Source organism: Chenopodium album, chromosome 8 (assembly GCF_948465745.1).
Source record: "Chenopodium album chromosome 8, dcCheAlbu1.1, whole genome shotgun sequence".
NCBI classification, from domain to species: domain Eukaryota; kingdom Viridiplantae; phylum Streptophyta; class Magnoliopsida; order Caryophyllales; family Amaranthaceae; genus Chenopodium; species Chenopodium album.
The window spans coordinates 19,636,669-19,663,397 of record NC_137841.1 but is presented as its reverse complement, the minus strand read 5'-3'; the positions used below and the strand labels follow the sequence as shown (position 1 = coordinate 19,663,397).

At 37.3% G+C, this 26,729-nt stretch overlaps 1 pseudogene; it reads left to right on the top strand.

Moving 5' to 3' along the window:
- The window catches only part of LOC145642788 (methionine aminopeptidase 1D, chloroplastic/mitochondrial-like), a 57,373-nt pseudogene extending 31,480 nt beyond the window's left edge, over positions 1–25,893 (top strand).
- Positions 25,894–26,729: the final 836 nt, after the last annotated feature.

The window sequence follows — 26,729 nt, the reverse complement described above, 5'->3', positions numbered from 1 at the left end:
AACAATGGCAAATTGCTCATTTCTTCACCAAATTGAGTCAAACAAGTCTCAAATTACTCCCAAGGCAATATACAAACATAATCAAGCAATTTCATGGCATAAAACTTGACAAACAAAGCGAATTGAGCATTATAAGTTTCGAATTTTCATAAAATTCGTGAATAAACATGCCAAAAATTCATAAAAACCGATGAGAGTTTGAAGAAAAATTACATATATCGGGAAAATAGATGAAAATAGCTTTGATTTGCAACAAATTTGAGCAAATTCAGTTGAGAAACGAGCAAGAACCGAGCAATTGAAGCTTTCGGGTTTTTTCGAGCAGTTTCGCGACAAGCAAAGCAGCGAAATGAAGAGGAAAGGGGTATTTAATGAAATCCCCGTGCTGGCGCCAAGACCTATGCATTGGCGTCAAAAATTAGGCTTGGCGCCTGGCGCCAATTTCAGCGCCTGGCGCTAAGGCTAATAAGGTGGCACTGATGGTTTTTCAGTGGCGCCAGAGCACCCAACCACCTGATGGGGTTGTTCTACCTTTCTGCAATATATTTTTGGGTTACTTGGTACGCCAGTTAGCCCCTCTAAGCAATTTGACATGATTTAGTAATCGGCTTGATTACGTAAAGTGATCGACTTGATAAAAGATCGTCTCACTTAGCTTAAAGCGCCTAAGCATTGGCTCACTAACAAAAAGCACCGACATATAGGTTCAAAAGCAAAAGAGCACCGACATACATGTTCAAAGCAACAGAAGCGCTGACGTACAAGCATAGCGGGAGCAAAGTTCAAGCGAACTTTTAAAGATCGACAGGCGTGGGTCTTCGGTAATTTCCTTTGGAAAATTATCGCATCAAATGAGGATGACTTCAAGAGAGGATATCTTCGACGGCATTCCCTAGCTTGCGGAGAGTTGTCAAAAACAACTAGAGGTAATTTCGGGCAAAGTTGTCTTCGATCATATTCCCTTAGGCATGGAAGATGGTCATAATGCGGATGGAGATTGTTTCAAGAGAAATAATCTTCGATAGTATTCCCTTGGACGTGGAATATTATCAATGCGAATGAGGATTTGTTTCAAGAGAAGCAATATTCGATAGTATTCCCTTGGACGTGGAATATTATCAATGCGGAGGAGGATCGTTTCAGGCGAAGCAATCTTCTAATTTGGAAGCAGTTCCGGGCGTAGCGGTTTTCAAGCGGGATGGCATTCTCTAGCTGGTAGAAGGTCATCAAAACAACAAAGAAGCGGCAACAATCGGTTACTTTCAGAGACGTGTGCTCGAGGTGCAAGATACGCGTTTCTTAACTCTTTTATCTGTTTAACTAACGTTAGTTTGCAGGTATCGGCGTTACAAGAGTGATTTAGGATTGCAGAACGTTCTGAATCATTCTCCGTTCATATCGGTACTTTGACTTTTGTTTTCGAAACTTGCGTTTCTCCAAAATCAGTCAAAGTGGGGGCTTCTGTAGACACCCATTTGTGTCTCCCCAAAACCAAACCCGGTGATGAGTACCTTTCACGACGAATCATAGTCGAATGAAGCGAAAGTGTGGAAAGTCTAGTGTTGCGGAAAGCTTTAATTTCTTTTCTCTTTTCTTTGTTTTTGAAAACTTATTTTAAGAAAACAGCCAATCCAGTTTGGTTGGACCATGATATGGGTCCAATAGTATTGTAGTTGGATGGGGCTTGACAAGAGGTTTCCAACGATATATTATAAGCCCAATTCCGATGAATATTGAGGAAATTATGGCTAATTTACCAAACTGGGCCCGGTTTGAGCCTTATATACGGCCCAATGATCTAGGGGAGGGCCTAATATGATTTATCATTCCTAATGCAATTAGGAATGGTTTTAAGTCTTCTAGATTCTTCTAGAAGGTTCTTTTCATTCCTAATTCAATTAGCATTGATAAATTGACTTTTGACTTTTCAGAGTTTTAATTAAAATCAAATAGCATTTTCGAGGAAATCATATGATTTTATCCTCCAGTACGGAAAATTTATCTGATTTTTGAAAACGCGTTGAAAATAGGCTTGGCGCCTGACCCCAGGCTTTGGCGCCTGGCGCCAGTGTTGGTGCCTGGCGCTAGTTAGCCAGGGTTTGCGCCAACTCTGTTTTTTGTACGACGGACTCTATTTTGTTTATTTTATCTTTTTGGCTGATTTTCTCTATAAATATCGTATTAAAAACTCCGTTTTGATTCACCAATTCTCACCTACAATCAGTTTTCATTCGCAATCATTAATTCTCTCTTAATCATTCACCAATCTTCATCAAGTTTTCTTGATTATTTCATCTCTCTCTCTTTCTTTTTCTAAACTTGTTTTTAAATACAAAATTCCGCATTTGCAAGATCTAGAAACACATAGCCATATTCGAAGTTGCCTTCGCCCTAGGCGTGAAAGGTTTAATTTCTGAGGGTTTGGTCCCAAATCTCTATTTCAATTATTTAATTTAATTGTCTTGTTTATTATTTTTGTTGAAGTTACTAACGTGTGTATTTTGTTATTAGAAAGAGGTACGAAGCATCGAAGTAAGTGCTTTAATGGTTTTTATTGATGTTATGATGTAGAAATCATGTTTAGATTGTTATTATGATATTCCTAGTATCATGTCTAGGGTGTTTTTAATATTAAATATGATTGCTATGATGCCTTTTATTCTCTTCCTAATATTTATGATTGTTAGTATCATGTTAGGGTTAAAGCTTTGGTTTTTATTGCTTAGTGACATGCTAGGGTTTGTTATTAATCTTGCTTAGTGACATGCCTTTTATTCTCTTCCTAGGATCTTGCTATTATTATTATGCTTTAATATTAACATGAATATGATTATGATTATAATTGTTATGATTTATGATGATTATGAATATTATTATTATTTTGATGATGATTATTTTATTTGTGATGATTATTATTATTATTATGATTATTATAATTATTATTCATTATATTGGTTATTATTATGTTGCTTGATACATTATTTATTTTTATTGCTTGATCACGCCTTTTATTGAATGTTTAAAGGGAATTGGTACTTGTAATCGTGCTTAATAAGATAATTAATAATCTTGTTTAGGTTTAATATGATTATAATTCAAGTGATTGCCAGTAATAGATTTATTTGTGCATTAAATTCAACCAACATAGATTAAACAGGTTTAGGGTTAAACTTATTGATTGCATGTTAGTCGAAAAGCGCACATAAATACGATCAGAATAAAGTAGAGGCCTATTATTAGGGCAGGTTCAATCTATTTTAGGTTGGATTTGTACCTTCATCCCCGAACCCTTATTTGGTTCAAGACCTTATGGAGTTGACGATCTCTTGGATCGTTAAGGGGTGTAACCTTCATCCTATGAACAGTTTACAAGTTCCTAAAACTTGTTGGCGACTCTTTTTCTCTATCTTCTTCCCTTTTGGACGCCGCCGTACTTTAGTGTATGATCACAGTGGGGTTCGAGCTAGGGGGATTAAAGCTTGAAATTATTCCCTACACCACCCACTAAATAATTAGTAAAATCTGCATATCATGGGTGTTGCTCTACAACTGCATATAGGTTGTCATCAGGGAAAGAATCATCTATAGGAAGAGAATCCTTACCCTCATCATACCTGATACGTGACAAGTGGTCTGCCACTACGTTCTCTGCTCCCTTTTTATCTTTTATTTCGATGTTGAAATCTTGGAGCAAGAGAACCCATCGGAGTAGCCTTGGCTTTGATTCCGCCTTAGTTATCAAGTACTTCAACGCTGCATGGTCAGTAAAAACAATGACTTTAGAACCAACAAGATATGATCTAAATTTTTCTAAAGCATATATAACAGCAAGAAACTCCTTCTCCGTAGTGGCATAGTTGACTTGGGCTTCATCCAAAGTTTTGCTTGCATAATAAATAGCATGCAAAACCTTGTTCTTTCTTTGTCCGAGCATGGCTCCTATCGCAAAGTCACTTGCATCACACATGATCTCGAAAGGAAGGTTCCAATCGGGAGCACATATGATGGGTGCCGATATCAAAGCCTGCTTAATCCTGTTGAAAGCCTCAAGACACTCGTTAGTAAAAACAAAAGGATCATCCTTGAGTAAAAGCTGAGTCAGTAGTTTAGCAATTTTAGAAAAATCTTTGGTAAAGCGGCGATAAAACCCCGCATGACCCAAGAAACTTCTAACTCCCTTAACATTAACTGGGGGAGGTAATTGCTCAATCACTGAAATCTTAGCTTTGTCTACTTGTATGCCCTTATCAGATACAATGTGACCTAGAACTACTCCCTCTGTCACCATAAAGTGAAATTTCTCCCAATTTAGAACTAAATTGCATTCTTCACATCGTTTTAAAATTTTAGCGAGATTAATTAGACATGAATCAAATGAAGAACCATACACGCTAAAATCATCCGTAAAGACTTCCATAATAGACTCTATGAAATCAGAAAAGATTCTCATCATACAACGTTGAAAGGTAGCGGGTGCATTACATAAACCAAAAGGCATTCTACGATATGCAAAAGTGCCATAAGGGCATGTAAAAGTTGTCTTTTCCTGATCTTCAGGGTGAATCGGAATTTGGAAAAATCCCGAATACCCATCCAAATAGCAAAAGAATTTATGGTTAGCTAACCTCTAGAGCATTTGATCTATAAAGGGAAGAGAGAAGTGGTCCTTTTTAGTGGCGATATTTAGTCTACAATAATCAATGCACATACGCCACCCTGTTACAGTTCTAGTGGGAATTAATTCATTTTTTTCATTGGTTATAATAGTCATCCCACCCTTTTTTGGCACTACCTGCACAGGACTTACCCATTTGGAGTCAGAAATAGGGTAGATAATACCTGCATCAAGTAGTTTAATAACCTCTTTCTTGACTACTTCCTGCATGTTGGGATTTAATCTTCGTTGGGGTTGAATGAAGGGCTTATAGTTGTCCTCTAGATGTATCCTATGCATACAAAAGTCAGATCTAATACCCTTGAGATCATCAATACTGTACCCAATAGCTTTCTTATGGGTTTGAAGAACCCTTAGAAGTTGGGAAGTTTGTAGGTCATTAAGTGCAGTACTAATGATCACGGGGTATAGTTCCTGTTCATCAAGAAAAATATATTTTAAATGAGAAGGGAGAGGTTTTAGCTCAGGTTTCTTGACCTCCGTAGGTTTCGACTCCTGAAATAAGTTAACTACCTTCATTGTTTCCTTGGGGCTTAACTCTATTAAGGAAAGAGCTTTTTCAATATCTTGTACCTCATTACCCCAAACGCTTGAATTGTCTTTAGATAAATTCCCGCAGAGAACTTCCTCTAGGGGATCCCTCGCAAGAACCTGTGGCAAGCTATCATCACAAATATCATCCATTATATCAATTACGTCAATATAACAACAATTTTCCTCTAGCATAGGCCCTTTCAAAACTTTCCCTAGATTAAAAGTAACATTATCGTCACCTACAGAAAGGGTTAGTTTACCATTTTTCTTATCAATAATGGCTCCTCCGGTATGGAGAAAAGGCCTACCTAATATAATGGGTATTTGCGTATCCTCTGCCATGTCTAAAACAACAAAATCAACAGGAATAAAAAATTTACCAACTCTGACAGGGACGTCCTCTAAAATACCTAAGGGGTATTTTACAGAACGATCTGCCATTTGCAAAGTTATATTAGTAACTTTTAATTCTCCCATATTAAGTTTAGCACAGACTGACGATGGCATAACACTGACACTAGCACCCAAATCACACAAAGCTTTATCAATAAAAACATTCCCTATATGACAAGGGATAGAAAAACTACCGGGATCCTTTAATTTAGGAGGGGATTTGTTTTGCAATAAAGCGCTACACTCCTCTGTGAAAGCTATAGTTTCTACTTCATTAAAGGCCCTTTTCCTAGTCAGAATGGCTTTCATAAATTTAGCATAAGCAGGAACTTGAGTGATTAGATCAGTGAAAGGAACTGTAACCTGCAGGTTTTTCACAACCTCTAAGAACTTACCGAATTGTTTATCAAACTTACTCTTCAGGTGTCTATTAGGGAATGGAAGTTTGATAACCGGGCTCTGCACATCTCCTCCCTTATCCTGAGATTTACCCTGCACAGAAACATTAGTAGAGTTAGTATCTATTTGTAGCCCTGCAGGGTTAGCAGGATTAGCATTTGGTATAGAAGAATCTAGATCAGGAACTGGTCCATCTTCCTTTGGCATAGGAGGTCCATCATAATGTGAACCACTCCTTAGAGTGATTGCATTGGCATGATCTGTAGGATGGATAGGTTGTGATGGTAGAGCACCTTGCTGACAGGATTGTAGGGTAGATGAAAGTTGTGCAATTTGATTATCCATGATTTTATTGTGGGCTAAAATAAAATTAATTTGCGCATCCCTACTCTCCATATGCTTTTGCATGTTGGCAAGCATTGCTCTAATTTCTGTCATGGCAGGGTCGGAAGATGATGAGGGTGATGCTTGGCTTTTCTGGCCGGAATTTGGGTGGTAATATTTTTTTTGTGGTGGAGGTTGCTGTTGTGGTTGTTGTGGAGGTGGAGGGTTTTGTACATTGGTACTCCGGTATAAAAGATATGGGTGGTTTCGATAACCGGCATTGTAAGAGATGGAATATGGGTTATTTTGCCTATAGGTTTGAAAGGCATTAACTTGTTCCATGGAGCTCCTACAATCTTGCTCCCAATGCCCTAAAATTCCACAATTTTCACAAAAAGCTTCATTGTTAGCAACAGCAGAAACCTACAGAGTTAGGAGCAACAGTAAGATTATCTAATTTTTGACAAATAGACGTTAATTGAGCTTGCAAAAAGAATATGAAATCGACATTATGTTTTCCTTTATTTGCAAACCCCCTCGGATTCCCGTATTGGGAATTGTGTATTGCCATGTCTTCGATAACCTGTCCTGCATCGTCCACATTTAAATTCATGAACCTCCCACTAGCTGCAGAATCTAGAACTGATCTAGAAGAATTTCCAAGTCCATTGTAGAATGCTTGGATCAATTGCCTTTGTGCTAGATTGTGGTGGGGAAATTCTCTCTGTAGATCCTTGAACCTCTCCCCTCATATAGCGTTTCGTCGGCCTCTTGAGCGAAGTTCTAAATAGCACTCCTTAGTATCGTTGTTCTCTGCAGCATAATATTTATTATAGAAATTAAAAGCAAGAGTTTCCCAGTCAGTAATACCAAGTGCAGTTCTATTCAAACCATTAAACCATAATTTAGCCTTGCCATATAATGAAAAAGGAAAAAGAATCTCCCTGATTTGGTCCTGCGTGACCCCGGCTTGTCTAATGGTGTTACAATACTGGCAGAAATCTGCGACGTGAAGATTAGGATCTTCACCGTACCCTTAGCTCCGCTGAATTGCTTCCTCTCTATCATAGTGATAAATTGGGGCTTTATTTCAAACTGAACTCCATCTAGCGCCGGAGTGGGAGTAAGGTGCGGGAAATCTGTGAGCTTCGGCTGCGAGTAGTCACTGAGTTTCTTCTGGGCCGTCATCTCTGATTCTGAATCTGAAGGAATTTCTGTGTCACTAGAATCAGAGGGAGGGTCTCTTCGACTGTTGTCTTCCTCAGAACCCGCCAGAATTTGTCTATGATTTTCCTTTGCCTATGAAACGAGCGCTCGATGTAACCTGATCTGGAACACCTAGGCATAAACAAGGAACTAAAAGACAAATATGAGAATTGCCTCAAAGAACTAACGTTCTTTGAGACAAAGGGGGATAATCTAGACTACAAAAAATAATCAGAAAATAAAAATAAAATCGTTTCCCCAGCAACGACGCTAAATTTTGACAGGGTAAAGTCATACCCCCTAATCAAAAATAATTACTTAAGTCCTCTAACTAAAGTAGATAGGGAAGTAGGGTCGCACTCCACAGGGAAACAAGTCTTTCTACTCCTAATTAATTATTATAACCTAAATTATCAAAGTAACCAATATTGTTTTAAATAAAGTCTATACTACGAAGAATAAGATCGAAAGAAATAAAGTAGGGAGAAATCAAATATTAAACGACCTAGGGCATAGGTTCACTAATAAACAATATTCCAGGGCAAATCATAATAAGCAATCATCAAGCATTGATTAATCAGATTATAAAGGGCTTTCGCTACGTATTATAATCACAGAGTTAATTTACCGGTATTAAATCTCATCTGTCGAATCTCAACTTAACCATTTATAAATTAGTCCGCCTATTGAAACTAAGCCTAAACATCAATTCTCATATGTCGAATCTCGAATTAATATTTCTAAACTCATACAATTAAATCTGGTCAAACCTAATTGCATAGCATTAAATCAATCAATAGGAAATTAACCAAGCATTGATAATCAACAATCACAAATTTACCCCTTCATATTATTTATTAGATCCCCATAAACCCTAGAAATAAAACTACTCAAACATCATCATAACTAAACTAATCAAATGAATAAAGAAAAACATAATCAAAGAAGTAAATAAAATAACTGAAATTAAAAGAGAAGAAATTGTTACCAAAAGAAATCTGGGTTAATGAAAGTAATTAAGAACAAAGTTGAGAGAAAAATTAAGAGAGAGAAAATATCCTAAGTAGAGAGAGAAAGTCTAAGAAAGAAGGTAATCAGAATTTACGTACATAATTCGTAATTAAACATTCCTCAAACAAAAATTAAAACAAAACTAATCATCTCCTAAGAAAAACACGCGCCCGATCGGGCGAGGGGCCGCCCGATCGGGCCCGCCTTTTTGCTCTGCCCACTGCTGGTGTGTCGCGCCCGATCGAGCCTACGCTCACCCGATCGGGCGCGCCTCTTCCTTGAGGTTACTCTTGCGCGCAACCGCCCTATCGGGCGTATGCTTGCCCGATCGAGCCCGGCTTCTTCTTCGAGGCTTGGATTTCGATTGGGCTCGATTCCTCGGCCCGATCTGGATTTCCTCATCGGGTCTTGATTAGTTGATCCAATAGCCCCGATATCACATACCGAGCCCTTAATCATCGGCTCTCACCGATCCTGGGCTTCAAGAATGGTCGTGTCCCTCTAGCTTCCGTAGTCGATCCATGAAAACCCGGGAAAATGCTCCAAAAGTGCGATTTCCTGTAAAACTCAACTAAAACTACGAAAACACTAGAAAACACAAATTAGTAATAAAAGTGGCCCTAAAGAGCCAAAAAACACTACTAATTATGACCACGGCACAGGGGTAAAACACTATATAAATTAGACATATCAACTCATTACTTAGACATGTTTTGTATATACATACTATTATGAGTTTATTCCTTATTTATCATGTTTTTTCATTTTTTATTATTATGTGCATGTTTGTGTGTGCAAGGAAAATGTGAAAAAATAATTTTGCGCAAAAAATTCCGTCATTTTTATTATTGGTGATGGAGGGTATCCGACTTTCTCCCCCAAAAAAGAAAAAATGAAAAATAAAAGTCAAATAAAAATATTGGATTTATAAAAACTTGGAAGTTAGTCCAAATAAAATCAGAAAAAAATATAATAAATATAATAGCTATATTAATTAAGAGAGAGGAATAGATGAATTTTTAGAAAAAGATAAGGAAACCGTAAAGTCATTTAGCAAACTCGAATCAGATTAAAAACACGGTCTTTAGAAAGCGCGTACGCTGAGACATATTAGCGCCAGCTGTCGCCACGCGTTTTGGTGTAGCGCCAGGCGCTACACCTAGCGTTTGGCGCCAGGCTCTGGCGTCAGATGCCAATATTGACGTCTGGCGCTAATGAGCGCTGACTCCGAATCCTTCGTAGATTAAAACTGCTCCGATTTTGTGCATAAATAGCCCCCTGCCCAGCCGATTCTCTTCATAATTTCAGTAGATAAAATATTTCTTTGCTTTTAGAAAAATAAAATCATGTCTCTAGTCTCCAAAAGTTTTACCAACTACACCCATGAATGGTGTCGGTCACTTAATGCCAAAGAGAGAAAAGAATTAGATGTTTTTCACTTGGGGGGTATTTATGGTATCAAAGGGGTAGATCTTGATTCAGATTTTATTCATACCGCTCTAGAATATTGGGATGTAGATACTCATTGCTTTAGAATAGGGTATGATGAAATTAGCCCTTTGCCGGAAGAATTTGGTGTTATTTTAGGCTTCCCTGCACTAGATCTTGTAGTAATCCCTAGAATAAATGAATATTATTATAAATATTTTGAACGCTTCTTCAATTTAAAAGACAGAGATCTATCAAAAATAGTAGATGGTAGCATAGTTAATTTGAAAGAATTTGCTCGACATTATTTTGATAGGCCTTATTCTGAATCTTTCCATGTTTGTAGAAGAAGGGCTTTCCTGTTTTGCATGCTTAATCAATTTTTTCTTACATGTGGTAAAAATAATGAGGGTCAGTCAATTATATCCACTGTTTAGAACAAATTGAGTCTTGGAGAAATCAAATGCCTTTAATAGTTGGAGAGACTATGCTTAGTCTTGATGAATTGAAGAGGAATCCAAAGCACCTTTTCGGGGCTCTCCAATTTTATTACAGGTAGAAAAAAATAATATTTTTAATTACAGAAATCAAAAATATATTTTTGTATAGTAATAATAATTTATTTGCATTGCAATTTTTTACAGATGTGGCTAATGGAAAGACTGGAATTAATTAGCCCTCCGGACAACATTGAGAATAATATACTCCAAATTGCTTCGTGAGAAGGAAGAAACGCTTCTCTAAAATGGGGCACCAAGAATGGAAGAAGGTCTTCGAGTCTTGTAATTTTACCATCAAGTGGGTCATCCCTTGGTGGAAAATAGAAAAGATGGTTGGTGTCAACAAGTAGCCTTTCTGTCATCTTCCAAGCTTGTCCCGTATGACTTTTTATTATCCGTGCAGGGTAAAAAGACAATACGGCCTACTTCAGACTATTTCTTCCGGTGATCTTCGTCGTCCCTACGAGTTCCCTGTCTCTCAGGAAGTAGACAAATTTGATGCTTATTGGAGCGCTAGTCCTTTATGGGAAGTCATTACCCAAAATGTTCCTCCTTCCTTGCCCAATGATGTAAAAAAGTGGCTTCTAAAGAAACCCTCAAAGGACGTGAAGAAAAATCAGAGTAAAACTTATGTGAAGAGTCGTCTAGGTGACAAGGTGATTCCTACTAAGGAACGCCTGGGTGAAAGGATTGAATTCAAGACACCTATATTACCTAAGAAGAAGAGCACTGCAAAAGATAAAGGGAAAAGGAAAGCTGACACCACAGAAAAGAAAGCTTGGGTAAAAAAGAAGCATGGGGTCCTAACTGAGGGGGAAACTATTTACTCCAAGATTGAATGTAGGTCCTCTAAAGGATGCCTACTAGCTAAGGTTATGGATGAGGAAGAAGAAGCAGACAAAAATTGGAAAAGGGCTAAGAAAGAGAAAGAAGATTAAGAGCATTGCTTAATTTCCCATTATTAGACTTAGTTTATTTTTATTTTTTTTATTTAAAGTTAATTTATTTAAGCTTTATTTAAATTCCATCAATAATGTAATTTACTTTATTAATGAAATTCCAGCTTTTTAATTAAATTATTTACTTTAAATTTATTTTATTAAAGCAATGAAAACCGAAGAATTAATTTTCCAGAAATTTTTTCGAGTACGAAAGTCGAAAATTTTCCGAAAAACACCGAAATATTCCCAGAAATTTAACTGTAAATTGGCGCCACGATTTTTCGACTGGCACCGGTTGCGGCAGTCTGGCGTCAGGCGACGGATGTTGTCGTCTGGCGCTGATGTTCATCGGTTGGCGCTAGAATTTTTTCTGTGACGCCGATGTTCCGTCGATCTTCTGTAAAAAATTTTATTAATTCTGGGATGCGAGATTTTTTAAAAAAAATAAAGTGGCCGCACCCGTAAAGGGTTGCCTACGTATCCTTTCTTAAGGAATCAGGCCAAACGTAGCTCTCTTGAGTACCCTACTCAAGTAATTATGGGTAGTATTTCTTAAGTTTGTCAAGATCTGTCATGTTCGAGAACTCATTGCCATCCATATCAGTTAATTTTGCTGCACCTCCTGACAGGATCGTTTTGACAATGTAGGGTCCAGATCAATTAGGTCTAAATTTTCCCCTTGGATCTAAAACATTTTTCCTTAATGCTTTTAACACCAAGTCTTCTACTTTGATGTTTCTTGTCTTGACCTTCTTATTAAAATGTCTAGCCATATGAGTTTGATAACATTGAGTGTGATGTAGAGCTTCTAGTCGTTTTTCATCGAGTAGAATTAGCTCTTCATATCTTGCTCTAGTCCATTCAACTTCATCGAGTTTGCTCTCTAACGCGATGCGTAGAGATGGAATTTCTAGTTCGACAGGTTGTACGACATCCATTCCATAAACCAAGCTAAGGAAAATGGCGTATTTCCTGTTGATGTGTGAATTGACGTGCGATAACCCCACCATGCGAAGTGAAGTTTGTCAGGCCAATCCTTATAACTTTCCGTCATTTTCTCGATGATAATCTTTAGATTTTTATTAGCTGCCTCGACTGCTCCATTTGCCTGAGGCCTATAAGGGGAAGTATGATGATGTTGAATGCCATATTTTTGTAGCAATTCTTCACATTCGGCTTGAAAGTGAGTTCCATTGTCACTTATCATTTCATGTGGGACTCCGTATCGACAAATAATATTTATTTTGATAAAGAGTGCTACATGTTTTGCAGTGAGTTTAGTGTATGATTGTGCTTCAACCCACTTTGTGAAGTAGTCAATTGCCACTAGGATATATTCGTGGCCACCTGTTCATGGGGGAGTGATTTTGCCGATGATGTCAATTCCCCATGTAGAGAACGGCCATGGCGACGTGTAGGTGTAGAGCAAGGATGGAGGAACATGTTTTAAATTGGCATAGATTTGGCATTTAGGGCATCTTTTTACGTATTGATGGAAATCCCTATTCATTGTAGTCCAATAGTATCCTTCTCGCATTATCTTTTGGACTAACATTTTGCCATTTATGTGAGTCCCACAAATTCCTTCGTGGACTATCCTCATTGCTCTTTGGGCATCCTTTTTTCCTACACATAAGAGAGCTTGACCCTTAGGTACCCCTTTATGTAGCTCGTTGTCTATGAGTACATATTGGGAAGCCAAAAGTCTTAACGCTTGTTTTTCTCTTTTGTCAGCATGGGAAGGGTATTCTCCTTTGGTGACGTAGTTGAGTATATCCATGTACCACGGTTCTTTTTATTTTTCTTCTTCGTCTTGAATTACTTCATCATCCTCTATAGCCTGAATATATGCTGGTTTGTGCCTTTTTTTCTATAGTTAGAGGCATTTGCTCGATTTTTGTAGGAATCCTAACCATTAAGGCTAGTCTTGCCAAGGCATCAGCAAATTAATTTTCTTCTCTAGGTAGATATGTGTATTCTACCTTCTCTAACTGATTAGTAAAAGTTTCCAGATAGGTTTGGTAAGGAGCTAGACTTTCGCTCCTTACTTTCCACCATTTGGAGATTTGATTGATGATCAATGAAAAGTCCCCGAATATCAGTAACTTTTTTACTCCCAATGCCAAAGCTGTTTCAAGGCCTACCACGCATGCTTTGTATTCAGTAGCGTTGTTGGTAACTTCAAAATCAAGCTTTATGGAGATTGGAACATGCTCTTCTTTAGGTGATACTAGTAGTACTCCAACGCCACATCCCTTTTGGTTTGAGGCTCCGTTGAAGTATAAGGTCCAAGTATCATCTTCAGTGACCATCAAGTCTTCATCTGGAAATTCGTTGTCTTGTATTGGCGCCGAGTCTTCTAATGGAAAGTCTGCTAGAAAGTCTGACACCACAGATCCTTTGATAGTTTTTTGCGGCATAAACCTTACATCAAACTAGGATAAATTGACTATCCATCTTGATATGCGTCCATTGAGTGTAGATTTCTCGAATATATACTTAAGTGGATCTAATCGGGAGACTACGAAGACTGTATGCACTAGCATGTAATTTCTTGACTTGGTTGTGGCCCACACCAAGGAGAGGCACAATTTCTCAAGTGGTGTATAACGTGCTTTAAATTTGAGCATTTTCTTGCTTAGATAGTAGATTGCATTTTCTTTGGCTTATCTTTCTTGTGCTAGCATAGCTCCCATTGTCTCTTTGGTAACTGTTTAGTACAACTTAAGAGGTATTCCTGGAAGTGCTGGTGCTAATACGAGAGGATTTGCAAGATAGGCTTTGATCTTTTCAAAGGATTTTTGACACTCGTCATCCCATATTACTGGTACATTCTTCTTAAGCTTTTTAAATATTGGTTCACATATCGTTGTCAATTTTGATATGAACCTACTTTTGTATTGCAACCGGCTAATCAATCATCGAATCTGCTTCTCGGTTTTGGGAGGTGGCATTGACATGATTGCTTTGATCTTGGTTGGGTCTATCTCTATTCCTCTAGAGCTTATGACATAACCTAAAGCTTGCCTGAGGTGACTCCAAAAGCACACTTAGATGGGTTCAACCTCATATTGTATTTTCTTAGCCTTTCGAAAAATTTTCTTAAGGCTACTTGATGGCCTGGACGGTCTTTTGATTTTACAATCATGTCGTCCACATACACTTCGACTTCTTTATGCATCATGCCATGTAGTAAGGCAGTCGCTGCATGTTGGTAAGTAGCACCCGCGTTTTTCAACCCGAATGGCATTACCGTGTAGCAGTAAGTGCCCCATGGTGTTATGAAGGTTGTTTTCTCCATGTCTTCTTCCGCCATGAGAATCTGATTATAACCTGCGTATCCATCCATGAACGAGAGAAGTGCGTGATTTGCTGTGTTATCCACCAGAATATCGATGTGTGGTAAAGGGAAGTCCTCCTTTGGACTTGCCTTATTTAGATCTCGATAGTCGACACACATTCTTACCCTTCCGTCTTTTTTTGGAACTGGGACGACATTGGCGACCCATTCGGGGTATTTTGATACCTTGATGAAACATGCAATTATTTGTTTTTGAACTTCTTCTTTTATTTTAAGAGTTACGTCGGGTTTCATTCAACGTAACTTTTGTTTTACAGGTTTCATTCCTGGAATTAGTGGTATAGTGTGTTAAGTTATTTCTTTATTAATGCCTGGCATATCTTCGTATGACCAAGCAAATACATCGATGAATTCTTTAAGTAAGTTAATTAAATCGGTTCTCTCTTGTTCATTAAGTGTTAGTCCGATTTTAACTTCACTTTTATTGGTTGAATCATTTGAGATATCAACCGTCTCAGTTTCTTCAATTATCGGTGTTTTCTTTTCAAGTGTTTCCATTGCTTTAATAAGTTCTTTGTCTTTTTCATTGTTAGTTAAGCAATGTTGGTCATCTTGGGTTAAAGAAGAACACAAGAAGTAAGGAGAAGAAGTTATATTATTATACTCTGAGATCATTACATCAAAAAGTGATATGTCCTCAGGGACTTGATCACTAACTATTCTAGGAGAAGTAGAAGAGGAAGGTGCTACTACTAAAGACCTAGATGACTCTATAGGGAGAGACTCTGACTCTGACTCTGACTCAGACGACTCATCGAACATCGGTCCTTGCCCTGTTGTGATGGACATTTTTCTTCCACTTGGAGTAGTCACCTTGATGGTCTTGCGCCACCCTTGTAGTGATCCTTCTGCTGGAGTAATTAGCTTCGAGGGATCGAAACTTTCGCTTTGTAAGACTGTTTGAATGAGCGAGGAGTGATCCTCTTTGTACGTCGGCTCATCCTTTTCTCGCCCAAATAATAATCCCATGACATTAAAGTCAAAGCATGGAGGTGCTTTCTCCCTATGGACAGGGGTTGGGATTTCATCTGTGAAATAGCAATCCAAGAAAATTTCAAATCCCGGTTGCCTTATGCCGTTTACGAAAAATGGTTCGGGAAATTCGTGGCATGGATAGTCTTCTCCTTCTTTTATGAATTGACCATTAAGGGTGAAAGGGTACTGATCCATTGGGATTGCTTTCTTTTGGATGCAAGCGTCCCTACGTGCCTTTGATTTTTCCTAGGCCCGCTTAAGATCTTTCCGCGTCGGTTCGAAACCAAGTCCGAAAGTATCTAATTTAGGGAGGCCAGGTGACTCCAGCGGTTTTTCTATTCCCTTTTTCTTTCCTAGGGTCATCCCAGGAAAATGTCCTTGTTTCTTGAGAATAGTATTCACGATCATGTTAGAATGGGGGTCGTGGCCGAGAGGGGTCCTTTCATCCTCCTGGATTAAGGAGACCTCTTCGTTAAAGCCCCATAAATCTTCATCATCTTCATCGTGCTCCACGTTAATTATTGGATTTTCTATAGACTTGATTCTCATAGGTGAAGAATCGATGGTGATAGGAATTCCCCCAACTATAGCTTTCACTTGTTGGTGGAGAGATAAGGGGACGACCTTTAGGTCATGAAGCCAAGGGCGTCCCAACAGTAAATTGAATGAAGCTTTGATATCTACTACTTGGAAAGTAGTAGCATGTTCTATTACTCCCGCCGTTACATTCATGGTAATTTTACCAAGAGCTTGACGACAAGTGTTGTCGTAGGCTCTTATTCCTTGTGTGGATGGAGTTAAGTCTTCATCCCTTATGCCTAGCATCCTCGCAATTCTAAGTGGACAAACGTTAATGGCTGATCCATTGTCTACAAGAGTCATAGGGACGTTCATTCTCTTGCAAACTACTGTGAGGTTTAATGCCTTATAGTGTTTGTCACCTTCTAGGGGTAAATCCTTGTCAGAAAAGGTGATCAAATTAATGGGACTAGGTAGATCACTCGTGAGGAAGTTAGCCAACCCCTCAGGAGTGGTGTTAGAATCTATCCCTATTTTGTCCAAGGCATTCATTACAGCCAACCTATGTCCTCGAGATGTCTCCAGAAGTTTCCATACGTTCATTTCAACTTTTGTCTTCTTGAATTGTTTGACGATATCATTATCTTCAATGATAGGCATGGGAACTTGCTGTGTGGTTGGCATGGGTTGTGTTAAAATAGGAGGTTGTATTCTCCCGGATCTCGTGAGGACGTCTATTGATGAGTCTTCTTCAACCCAAAAGTCATCCATGGCATATGACACCGAAGGTGGAAGTCCTACCGTGACTTTTAAGTAGACGTTTTCTTCATCACTGTCCCAAACTTCATTAATGTTTGCATCCTCTTCTTGTGGAACTTGGACTAGTTTCTTTTCATCAATCATTTTCTGAATTAAATCCTTGAATTTAAAACAGTTTTCGATAGTGTGACCTCCTGATTGATGATACTAACAGTAATATCTATTTGTTCTTTTCAATGATTTGAATGGTCTTGGTTCGAGAGGTTTGATCTCGCCACTCTCCGAGAGCATTTCGAACATTTGTATATATGGGATCCCAATTGGAGTGTAGAGTCTATTACTCTTCTTGGGTTTCTCGGTGACTTGTAAAGGAAAACGTTTCGCCTCGTAAGTCGTTCCCATGGGTGTGAATTCTCTCTTAGGCTCATTTTTCGGGAGTGGAACCTCGTCATATTTTTTCTGAAGTTCCTTTATAGCCTTGAGAGTTTCACGTAGCTAATGCGATCCTTCCATTATAGACAGTGTGAGCGATTGTATATCCTCTTTACTTGCTAATTCCGGAAGATTATCCATGGCGTCGAAAAAGATCTCCTCCTCTCCTTCGATGGCATGGATTTCTTTAACAGGTTTGATGAGAGACGAGGGGTCAACCTCGTTTTCCTCATCAGAGATAGCCAAGGAATGAGCGAGAGGCGCATTATCAATACATGGCTTCTTACTGGCAGGGGGCAATGGCAGCTTGTTGTTATCGATTAAGTCTTGGATAGCTTCTTTAAGCTTCCAACAGTTCTCGGTGAGATGGCCCCTACCTTAGTGATACTTGCAATGTGCATTGGGGTTCCAGTTAGCTGACCTCTTTTCGACTGGTGGGTCCCCAAATGGTCCAATAGGAGTTATAAGACCTTTAGCATTTAATCAGTCAAATGCGGTGTCATAACTCATGCCAATAGGAGTAAAGTTCCTCCTAAATGGTTTCTTTGGTCCTTGATTATTCATAGCAAGGACTTCACTTAGGTTAAAAGTGCTAACATTATTTGAGTGGGTGGTTTTGGAAGAAGAAGGATTGTCATTCTTCTTTCCTTTCCAGCCACTGTTGGAGTTATTATTGGCAGCTTTCAATTTAGCCAGGTCGTCTTCAATGTTGATTCCAATGTCGTAGACGGCCTTGAAGGTATGGAGATTATTTTGATACTTGAGATGCTAGGAGTATTTTTCTTGAAGGTTTTTGATGAATAACCTTACAGCCTCTTTTTCACTCGGCACCTCAATCATCTTAGCTGAGGTTTCTCTCCATTTTTTAAAGAAGGAGGTGAAGCCTTCGTTCTCCTTCTGCTTGAGGATTTCAAGCTCCTATGGTCGGTCTCAACTTGAATGTTACATTTGTATCTATCGACGAAAATGTTTGCTATGGACTCCCAGGTGAAGGTTTTTTCTTTCTCTAGAGAAAAGAACCATTGCTGGCAAACGATCTCGAGAGATAGTGAGAACAGAGAGGGGAAAACCTTCTTATCGATACCCTTAATACTCATTATTGTCTCGAAGGATCTTAAATAAAAATAAGGGTTATCGGTTGCTTTGAATTTCGAGATGTCGTTGGCATTGAACTTCTGCGGAAGAAGATCTTTGTCCACCGAGACCCCTTGTGAAATAATCCCTTGAAACTTGTAGTCTCTAGATAGCTTGCTTAGACTCTCTTGCATGAGGTCCATATGTTGTTGTTTCACGGGATCATTGATCTTTAGGAGCTTTAGTGCCTCAGTCACGGTAACCAGTTGGTTCCTGAGCTCATTGACTTCTTCTTGTGTTGCCATTACTGTCCTAGCTTTCCTCTTACGAGCAATGGGTTTGTCGAAAAGTTGGACTTGTACGAAAAGGTTGTCTTTGATTAACCGCCCTTCCTTTCTTGACCATGCGCTGTAATTTAAACCATTTTTGTTTTAATTACTTGACTCAAATCGACCTTGACTTTACAGTTTTAAAGAGGAAAAATAAAAAAATAGGTGCATATTTTTTTGGCAAAAAAAATGTATATATTTTTAGGATCCAAGTATGGTAGTTACATTGGAAGGAACCAAGTATGGTATTTACATTGGAGGATTAATATCCGACTTACCCCCCTAAAAAAAATGACGGAAAAAACGCGCATAAAAGACTCTCTTAGACATGGTCAAAGTATGTGTATTGGTGTGTGTGTTGAGTGTAAGTGACATGCTTGGACTCTTGCGTAAGACCATGGGACTTGGTGCCTAGACTCAAATAATGACTTAGCAAGGTACTATTGACAGTAATATTTAACCGAATTAATTAGTAAACTGGTTAATTAGACACAAAGTGATGACTCGATCAATAATCCGAACTGTCGTCAAAACGACAGGACTGGCGCCTCTCTTTGCAGTGTAGCGCCAGACGACAGAACTGTCGCCAGGCGCCACACTCCACAGAGTGGCGCAACAGTTCGGACTTTGGCGCCATTGCTGGAGCTTCGATCTTAGACTGTTTTCGGTGTTACTAATCAACAGGGGTATGCCTAAAGTCGTACTAGGTTAATTCTGGTTAAAATATTAGACTTTATTTACTCAAATTAATTAATTAATTAATTAGGCAAAGTTCTTTTAGTCATTAATTTATTTAATCTTAGAACAAGTCAAACAAACGGTTAAGAAAAACATATATCATATGCACAACAAATAATGCACAATTAGTCAAATAGGCACAATATGATGCAATGAGTTTGCAACCTAACCATGGCTCTAGTTCTCTAAAGTTCGGGATATGGGTTAGTCAATAGAGGGTCCATGGTTAATTGTCCGGATGCACCGCGCGGAAGCCTAACCGAGAAGGGTTCGCGCGAGTGGATGGGACACCGCGAGTTTTAGAAAAAACTCGCTTCCATGGTTTGGTGAATTCAACATTCTCGGATGTACCCTTTGTTAATCAGAGCTTTCAATCAGGTAGATGGAGCATGAATTCCCAGAGGGTTATGTCCATATGTAGAACACATATGGGTTTCAGAAAAGTGAGAAAAACTCAATCAGGAAGTAGGATCGAGCAAAAAATGCTAAAAACTGGTCGAAATTAGAACGCATATTTCTGGCTCGATATAGGAAGAATTTGGCGCCAGCAAACAGGGGTTGGCGCCGGTTTTTGGCTGTAGCGCCTGGCGACAAAGCTGTCGTCTGGCGCTACAGTCAAATTTCTGGCGCTAACTTCTGTTCGCTGAAGCTAATTCCTACATGCCTCAGCAGCTTTCTGTGCTCGATAAAATTTTCCAGTTTCGCGCAGTGTTGTTTCGGTCCTAGTTGTGAAAGATATTCCTCAAATTTCCTACGTGTAAAAATCCTATGTTTTAACTCATTACAGATGGTCTTTCCAATGAGATCTTTTTTATTCATATGACAATAATGTTAATCAAAATTACGCACATGAAATACTTAGAACGTTTCGAGTCTCATTCACTCATTCTAAATCATTGCCGAAATAAATTTCAGGAATTAAAATAGAAATCCTCCCCAATGGAGTCGCCAAAAACTGTAGGGAATATTTCAAGCATTAACCCCTAGCTTGAACCTCACTGTGATCATACACTAAAGTACAGTGGCGTCCAAAGGGAAAGAATATAGAGCAAAAGAGTCGCCAACAAGTTTTTTAGGAACTTGTAAACCGTTCACGAGGTGAAGGTTACACCTCTTAACGATCCAAGAGATCGTCAACTCCAAAAGGTCTTGAACCAAATAGGGTTCGGGGATGAAGGTACAAATCCAACCTAAAAGAGATTGAACCTGCCCTAATAATAGGCCTCTACTTTATTCTGATCGTATTCACGTGCGCTTTCTGACTAACATACAAACAATATGATTGACCCTAAACTTGTTTATCTATGTTGGTTGAATATTAATGCACAAATAAACTATTATTGGCGATCACTTGAATTATAATCACATTAACCCTAAACAAGATTATTAATTATCTTATCAAGCGTGATTACAAGTACAAAATTCCCTTTAAACATGCATAAAAAGGTGTGATCAAGCAATAACAATAAATATCATCAAACAACATAATAATCATAATAATAATTATAATAATCATAATAATCATGTTAAAGCATAATAATAGCAAGACCCTAGGCATGATACTAAAAAGATTAATAACAAACCCTAGCATGTCACTAAGCAATAAAGATCAAATATATAGCCCTAACATGATACTAACATGAATAAATATTAGAAAGAACATAAAAAGGCATCATAATAATCATACTTGGTATTAAAATTACCCTAAACATGATACTAGGAATCATAATAACAATCTAAGCATGATTTCTACATAATAACATCAATAAAAACCATTAAAGCACTTACTTGGATGCCTCTTACCTCTTTCTAACAACAAAATACACACGTTAGTAACTTCAAGGAAAATAATAAACAAACAATAAATTAAATAATTGAAAGAGAGATTTGGGACCAAACCCTCAGAAATTAAACTTTTCACGTCTAGGGCGAAGGCAACTTCGAATATGGCTAGGTGTTTCTAAATCTAATGAATGCGGAATTTTTGTATTTGTGAAAAAGCTATTTTATAAAAGAGAGAGAGAGTAATCAAGAAAATCTTTATGAGAGTTGGTGAATGAAAACGGAGTTTTTAGAAAGCTATTTATAGAGAAAATCGACCAAAAAGATAAAAAATCAAAACAGAGTTCTGACGCGTAAAACCAAGCTTAGCGTCAGGCGCTAAGGCTGGAATTTGGCGCTAACTAAGATTTTGACGCCTTTTCTAGAATCAGATAGAAATTGACTGTACGGGAGAATAAAATCGTATTTTCCTCAAAAACGTTCTTTTATTCTGATTAAAACTCTAAAAAGTCAACAAAAGTCAATTTATCAATGCTAATTGAATTAGGAATGAAAAGAACCTTCTAGAAGAATCTAGAAGACTAACCATTCCTAGTTGCACTAGGAATGATAAATCCATATTAGGCCCTCCTCTAGATCATTGGGCCGCATATGAGGCTCAAACCGGGCCCAGTTCAATAAATTGGCCATAACTTCCTCAATATTCATCGGAATTGGGCTTATAATATATCGTCGGAAAGGTCTTTTCAAACCCTATCCAATTACACTATTATTGGACCCATATCATGGACCAACCAAACTGTATTGGTTGTTTTCTTAAAATAGGTTTTCAAAAACAGAGAGAAGAGAAAAGAAATTAAAACTATCCGCAACACTAAACTTTCCACACTTTCACTTCATTCGATTATGATTCGACGTGAAAGGTACTCATCACCGGGTTTGGTTTTGGGGAGACACAAATGGGTGTCTACAGGCGCTAACCTTGTTTTTGCGCGTCAGAACTCTGTTTCGATTTTCTATCTTTTTGGCTGATTTTCTCTATAAATAGTCTTCTAAAAACTCCGTTTTGATTCACCAATTCTCACCAACTCACATAAAGAAATTCTTGATATATTCTCTCTCTCTCTCTCTTTTCTAAACTAGCCTTTTCTCAAATACAAAAATTCCGCATTCAAAAGACCTAGAAGCACCTAGCCAAGTTCGAAGTTGCCTTCGCCCTAGACGTGAAAGGTTTTAATTTATGAGGGTTTGGTCTCAAATCTCTCTTTCAATTATTTAATTTAATTGTTTTAATTATTATTTTCCTTGAAGTTACTAACGTGTGTATTTTTTTATTAGAAAGAGGTACGAGGCATCCAAGTAAGTGCTTTAATGGTTTTTATTGATGTTATTATGTAGAAATCATGCTTAGGTTCTTATTATGATTCCTAATGTTATGTTAGGGCGTTTTGATCTTCCTAGTATCATGTCTAGGGTAACTTTAATATCAAGTATGATTAAAAGTATGATGCCTTTTATGTTCTTCCTAATATTTATGATTATTAGTATCATGTTAGGGCTAAAGATTTGATTTTTATTGTTTAGTGACATGCTAGGGTTTGTTATTAATCTTGTTAGTATCATGCCTAAGATCTTGCTATTATTATTATGATTTAACATGATTATGGTAGTTATGATTAATATTATTATTTTGATTATGATTATAATTGTTATAATTTATGATCATGATTATTTTAATTATTATTATTATGATTATAATTATTATTTTGATGATTATTATTATGTTGCTTGATATTATTTATTTTTATTGCTTGATCACACCTTTTATGCATGTTTAAAGGGAATTTGTACTTGTAATCACGCTTAATAAGATACACTAGGCGAAAATTGCTAATGGCCACCGGTTGAAAACCCCCCATTGCCACCGGTTTTGAACCGGTGTTCATTTGGGGGGTGGCAATACTCAGTTGAAAAGCCATCGGTTCAAAACCGGTGGCAAAATTAAGTATTGCCACCGGTTAACCGGTGGCAAAAACAGTTGGCGCTTTATTTTTTTTTTTTTTGTATTAAATATAAATGACACCGGTTAACCGGTGGCAATGTCCATTATGTAATTTTTTTTTTTTTTTTTTTTTTGCCTTTTTCTTAAAGAAATATAATAGAACAATAAAAAAAAAAAATAAGAACATCAAAATCCAAATGAAACAATAACGATAAATATAATCAAAAATTTACAATATATAATCAAAAATAAATTACAATATAGATCAATAAAATCAAAAGTATTTCCTACAAAAAAAAAACGAACAATTACAACATATAAATAAAAAAAATTTACAATATAAATCAAAAAAAAAAAAATTTAAACATCAAAATCAAAATTCTTGCATCTTGATTCTTCGATTTCAATTAAATCAACATACCTGCACCAATTAAAACAAAAAAAATAAATCTATTAAAATAAATAAACTGCAAAAAAAAAGGACGATCTGCATGTACCCTTTAATCGAATAAAATCAAACCCAGAAAAACAACCCACAAATTAGTTAAAAACCCAGAAAAAAAAAAACCCAGATATTGATGACCAAGAACTCAATAAAAAAAACCAGAATTTAAATCGAAATCAAATCGATTAAAATAAAAAAAAAATCAACTTCAAATCGATTTCACCCTAGAAAATCCCAAAATAGATTAAAATAAATCGATTAAAATCAGTTTTAAACCCAGAAAAAACACACAAATTAAAACAAAACCCAGAAATTTAATAAAAACCCAGAAAAAAAAAAAAAAGCAAAATAACTCAGAAAAAAAACCCAGAAAAAGAAAATAAACAAAATCCCAGAAATCAGTGAAAAAACGAGAATTAAATGGAACTCAAAAAAACAAATCGAATTGATTTTCAAAACGAGAATTAAAAACAAATTGAGAATTAAATCGAACTCAAAAAAACAAAAAGAGTTGAAAACGGATTGATTTTCACGAACTCAAAAAAAAAGGAAAAAAAAAACCCAGAATTAAATCGAATTAAAACCCTAACCTCGTGCATGTCTTCGCGGTGTTGGTCTTGGAAATGAAAGAGAAGGAGACGAGAAGGAGATCGAAAGATCGAAGAAAGATAGGGGATGAGAAGGAGAAGGAGATCGAAGATAGGGGATGAGAAGGAGATGAGAACAGAGAAGAGAGGGGAGAGCAGGAGAGAGAAAGAGGAGAGGGGAGAGGAGAGAGAAAGAGGAGCGGCTAATGAGAGGTAAAAGAGGTAGGGTTTGGGGTTTATAAGGGGGGCTTTTTTTTTAACTGATTATTGCCACCGGTTCAAAACCGGTGGCCTTTATCATTATTGCCACGGGTTTCTTTGAACCGGTGGCAATGTGGTTTTGCCTCATCCCGCCCATTTATTAAGCCATCGGTTTTCAAAAACCGGTGGCCATTGAGCGGTGCCTTTTTCAATTTTTCTACTAGTGATAATTAATAATCTTGTTTAGGGTTGATATGATTATAACTTAAGTGATCGCCAATAATAGTTTATTTGTGCATTAATATTCAACCAACATAGATAAACAGATTTAGGGTTAATCCTATTGATTGCATGTTAGTCAGAAAGTGCACATGAATACGATCAGAATAAAGTAGAGGTCTATTATAAGGGCAGGTTCAATCTCTTTTAGGTTGGATTTGTACCTTCATCACCGAACTACCAGTCATGGTTCCAGACCTTGTGGATTTGACGATCTCTTGGATCGTTAAGGGGTGTAACCTTCACCTCGTGAACGGTTTACAAGTTCCTAAAACTTGTTGGCGACTCTTTTTCTCTATCTTCTTTCCCTTTGGACGCCACCGTACTTTAGTGTATGATCACAGTGGGGTTCAAGCTATGGGTAACGCTTGAAATATTCCCTACATCCGCACATCAATTAATGAATGTATTTGCCATGGTATACCAGATTCAAGGCCGCTTGAGGTTTTTTCTGTATGAAATGCTATAAACATTGCCCCACCTTTTCCCTCATATCAAGTAGTGACAAATGTGCATATTTCAAGATGGTGATATCATAAATATTGATGTCACGACCAACCTGAATGTAAGCAACCTAGTACTTCTCATTCTTCTAGCTGTGATTTTTTTTTTTTGAACTTCCATGATATTTCAATGTGTTTATGCCTCTTAGCACAAATATTTGAGTATCGTTGTGCAATGGTTGAGGATTACATGTATTCACTACAATATCACATATTTTAATTTAATTTTTGCTCTTGGTCAAGCAAGGTTATCATGGTTATACCTCTGCTACTTTCTTCTGTGGGGAGGTTGACGATGAAGCAAAAAAATTGGTTCAAGTAGTATCTGAGCGTAGATTTCTGAATTCTGTGCCATTTTAACAAATGTATTGACTAACTTGCAACACTTGATTAAATGTTGCTCATTTCTTAGGTAACCAAAGAATGTTTGGACAAGGAAATTGCAATATGTGGACCAGGAGTAGAGTACAAAAGAATTGGCGGAACAATACAATAAGACTTATTTCTTCTCAAAATTACCATGTTCCATCATGCCTTGAATTGATTTTCCATGTAAGAGGGGTTTAAGTGTAACATGCCCCCATGGTTGCACCAAAGCTAGTGATCTCTATTATATTTTAACTATCATTTTCTATGGAGATGTGCAATTTTCTGCCTTTTTTATTTACATGTTTATCAAAAACTATCTTAACTCTTGCTGCAAACTTGTCATCTTTAGACTTGAAACCGTAAGAGGTATTTGTTTTATCCTTCTATATTTGTTCTGTTCCTTTTAGAATTATAAACAACAATACTTTGGGTTTCTAATCACACCTACCTCTTAATATGGCCCGTAGAAGTTATTAAATCAGGGAGAATAATTTTATTTATATATTTTACTCTATCCCTTGTTATGAGTTGATGGTTGCTGGACACACTTGAGCTTTATTGCCTTAATGTTTAAGGTGCTGAAGCTTATGTTTCGTTATTATTTTATTTTCATTACATAGGTGGTGCACTTTGGCTGTCAAGATGGTGGTGATATGGATAAAGCACCTGCATCAAACACATGAGCTAGTCTTCCTCGAAATGCAAATGGGACATGACATAATAGGTACGAAATCTTGGACCTAACTAGAATTGCAGGATTCTAAATTTTTATCCCTTTTCAGGTTATTTATCCATTTGAAATAAGACTGACATAAATGGATTGGTTAGTAAGATATTATCATATATGGGGACATTATTCCAGAATTCGTTTGATTGATTTAGCATTTGGTCTGCAGTTGACAATGAAAAGCATGTTTATCCTGGTAAGATTCTACCTATAAGTTTATGGAGTACCATAAAGAC